The sequence below is a fragment of the Vombatus ursinus genome, unplaced genomic scaffold (assembly GCF_900497805.2).
Source record: "Vombatus ursinus unplaced genomic scaffold, bare-nosed wombat genome assembly UNPS02014807.1, whole genome shotgun sequence".
Lineage (NCBI taxonomy): Eukaryota > Metazoa > Chordata > Mammalia > Diprotodontia > Vombatidae > Vombatus > Vombatus ursinus.
This window is the reverse complement of record NW_020954585.1, coordinates 10790102-10794370: the sequence shown is the minus strand read 5'-3', so window position 1 is coordinate 10794370 and position 4269 is coordinate 10790102. Positions and strand designations below refer to the sequence as shown.

The 4269-nt window shown below is 38.6% G+C and overlaps 1 pseudogene; it reads left to right on the top strand.

Moving 5' to 3' along the window:
• The first annotated feature begins 4150 nt into the window (after positions 1 to 4150).
• Positions 4151 to 4269, top strand: LOC114052532 (annotated as a pseudogene).

The window sequence follows — 4269 nt, the reverse complement described above, 5'->3', positions numbered from 1 at the left end:
CTGATAAGGGAATTACAGAGTCAGGCCTGCAACAAGGGAAAATTTTCTCACAGGACAGGGGTCCTGTTGGGAAGTTGGGAAGCTTCCAGAGATGTGATCTTAGGGCTGGGGCCCAAGCACCCTAGCAGGGTAGGCCAGGTGCAATAGTGAAAGGAATATTAAGTAGTCTGGGGTGGGCCAGGTACTGCAGTGAAAGGACTTTCAAGTAAGCTAATTAAGTGATCTAGGTGGGCTAGGGTGGGCCAGTTGCCTTGGGTGCTAGCGATCTGGGCTGCTGAAATGTATAGGAAAATTCAGGGACTGGGTTGTTTTCAAAGATGTGGTCTTTTCCTTTTAAGGGTCCAGGTTCCATCACACCAGCAGTAAGATATGAGACTTGCTGGTAGTCTCCATCATGTCCCTGTCCAAGATTGCTATGTAAGATTTCAAGGAACTTCCATTTGGGTAAGAATTAGAACCCTCTCTTAGTTAAGCTGATTTACTTCCTTCAAAGTGGAAGAGCTTCTTCACTCTGTATTATCTGGTATATATTCTCCTAGACATACTGGCTCTAAATTCTATTTTGCTTTGACTTGGGTAAATGGGTTTCTTAAGTTACCTGCTAAGTGTGTTCATTGTGGAACTGGTATCAGTGGGAAATGAGTCAAGCCTTGGATATAAAGGTTGGAGTCCTCCTTCCTCCCAAAATAAAACACTAATCAAAAATTAGATTGAACCTGAAAACCACATCCCCTAGACTAATAATATTTAAAGGAGTAGATAATTCTAATCCAGTACGTCCTCTTTCTCTAAGGAAAACAGAGTGGCCCCAACTGTCTCCAACCTCCTACTTTTCCTCCTGCCAGGAAATAAAGACTCCCTTGGAGAAGGGTAGGGGAAGAAGAGGCTAGAGGTGTCTATTTTGCCTCCTTCTGAGCCACACAATGAAACCTCCAAGTTACGTGGCAGGGGCGGAGGGAGGAGAAGGGGCGGAAGAGGGGAGGGGACACAGCCCTCACCAAACAAGCAAAATAGCAACTAAAAATTAGAGAAGTTATACAGATTTGAATAAACAAGAGAAATGCCCAAGTTAATGAGCTCTTCTAATAGGAGCAATATAAGATTTCAGCTCAAACCTAGAGAGAAACACTTATCTCACCCAAAGGGAAATTCTCTCTTCAAAATTTCTAGCTGGAAATCAAGGATGTGTTGAGTAGCACATCTGCAGCTATCAAAAGTATTTCTTGCTCTCCTCTTCTGTGTCTCCCCTTGAAGAATTTGGAACCACTGCTACTCCTCAAATACTGTTTGTTTCTGTCAAGTCAGCATTCTCTCTGCTGTCATATCACATATACAGCAGCACTACACAAAACACACTCTGGGTAGTCTGGAAACCCGGGTTGCCAGGGCTGTTGCACTGGCTGGGTGTACTACAGAAGTTTGTTATTCAAGCAGTACCTCAGTACTGTACACCTATCCTTTTATTTTTTCCTGACTATTGAACTTCCTTGGGGGGCAGCTAGGTGGCACAGTGGATAGAATACCAGCCTGGAATCAGGAGGACCTGAGTTCAAATCCGACCTCAGACACATAACACTTATTAGCTGTGCGACTCTGGGCAAGTCATTTAACCCAAACTGCCTCACCCCCCAAAAAAAAACCAATTGTTGAACTGGCTATTGAACCTCCCGATAGTGGCTACTCAAACTTTCTCTCCTTTTCTCACTCACTTCTCATGTCCCCCTTCCCTCACTGAAAAAATTAAGGCCCTCATGGCTCCACTAAGTGTATTTTAGTGTGCCACAACCCCTCCAATACTGATTATTCTTATCTTTTGTAATCTCTTCCAATCTGCTGGGCATGTGGTGAAATCTTAGTCATTCTGAGTTGTATTTTCTTATTAAAATATATTTTGATATTTAATGTTTTTATAGCACCAAAATTTCATCCCTCTCTTCTCTCCCAGAGACACACCTTATATACCAAAGAATATTTTTTTTTAAAAATGAAGATTAAGAAAAAAATGAACAATACACCAAAAAAGCAATATAAACCAGAAAGAGCAAAAACAGAGAAAGAAAACTACAGACCAATTTCCCTAATGAATATTGATGCAAAAATTTTAAATAAAATACTAGTAAGGAGATTACAGCAAAAAATCACAATGATCATACACTATGACCAAGTGCAATTCATACGAGGAATGCAGAGCTGATTCAATATTAAGAAAACTATCAGTATAATTGACCATATCAATATGAAAAACAACAAAAATCACATGATTATACCAATAGATGCAGAAAAGGCCTTTGACACTAGTAGGCATAGGACTAAATGGAACTTTCCTTAAAATAAGTAGTATCTATCCAAAATCATCAGCAAGCATTATATTAAAATAAGCTAGAACCCTTCCCAATAAGATCAAGGGTGAAGCAAGGATGGCCAATATCACCACTCTTATTCAGTTAGAAATTCTAGCTATAGCAATAAGAGAAGAAAAACAAATTTAAGGAATTAGAATAGGCAACAAGAAAACAAAACTATCACTCCTTGCAGACAATATGATGGTATACTGAGAGAATCCTAGAGAGTCAACTAAAAAGTTAGTTGAAACAATTAACAACTTCAGCAAAGTGGCAGGATATAAAATTAATCTATACAAAATTCAACAGGAAGAGATAGAAAGAGAAATTTCATTTAAAATAACTGCAGACGATATAAAATACTTGATAGTCTACCTGTCAAGATAAACCCAGGAACTATATGAACACTTTTCATACAAATCAAGAGTAATCTAAGCAATTGGAAAAATGTTCATTGTTCATGGGTAGGCTGAGCCAATATAATAATAATAATGATTCCACCTAAATTAATTTACTTATTCATTGCCATACCGATCAAACTACCAAAAAAATTATCTTATAGAGCTAGAAAAAAAAACAAAATCCAACCAAAAGGAAAAAAAAGTCAAGACTATCAAGGGAATCAATGAAAAAAAAATATGAAGGATGTATCTTAGCTGTATCAGATCTCAAACTGAAAACACAAAGTGGTCATCATCAAAACAATCTAGTACTGGCTAAGAAACAGAGTGGCAGATCAATGGAATAGATGAGATGCACAACACATAGTAGTAAATGACAATAGTAATCTAGTGTTTGATAAACCCCAAATCCAAGCTTTTGGAACAAAAATGCACTATTTGGAAAAAAATTTCTGGGGGCAGCTAGGTGGCACAGTGGATGGAGCACCTGCCCTAGAGTCAGGAGGACCCAAGTTCAAATCCAGGCTCAGACATATAATACTCACTAGCTGTGTGACCCTGGGCAAGTCACTTAACCCCAATTGCCTCACCCAAAAAAAAATGCAAAAAAAAAAATTTCTGGGAAAACTGGAAAGCAGTTTGGCAGAAATTAGGTATAGACCAACATCTCACACCATATATCAAGATAAGGTCAAAATGGGTATGTGTTTAGACATAAAGGGTGATATCATAAGCAAATTAAAGGCACATGGGAAATTTTTACCTCTCAGAGAGGAGAGAGAGAGTATTAAGGGATGTACAATGGATAATTGATTACATTAAATTAAAAAGGTTTTGCACAAACAAAACCAATGCAGCCAAGACTAGAAGAGGAAAAAAATTTTACAGCAAATTTCTCCGATAAAGGCCTCATTTCTCATATATAGACAACTGAGTCAAATTTATAAAAATAAGCACCATTCCCAATTGATAGTCAAAGGACATAAACAAGCAGTTTTCAGAAGAAGAAATCATATAGTCATGAAAAAAATGATCTAAATCGCTGTAGATTACAGAAATGCAAACAAACAACTCTGAGGTACCACTACATACCTATCAGATTGGCTAATGTGACAGAAAGGAAAATGACAAATGCTGGAGAGGATGTAGAAAGAGGGACATTAATGCATTGTTGGTGGAGCTGTGAGCTGATCCACCTGTTCTGTACAGCAATTTGGAACTATACCCAAAGGGCTATAAAATTGCATACTCTTTGACCAGGCAATGCTGCAGTTGCTGTTTTTGCTATTATTTGTCCTTTGTTCTCAAAGAGGACCATGACATTAGGAAGGTGACACCATGACTTGCAAGTCAATTAGCTTTAAGTGAGGCAGCAATGTGCAAAGTCACCAGCTTCACTATCTCCTCTGGATCCATGAAAGTTAGCACTCCCCTTGATAAAGATGAAAGAGGTCTTCGTGGCCTTTACAACACATATATGGTTAAGGCATTGCCACCTACTCTGTGGCATCTAACCATGACAGAGC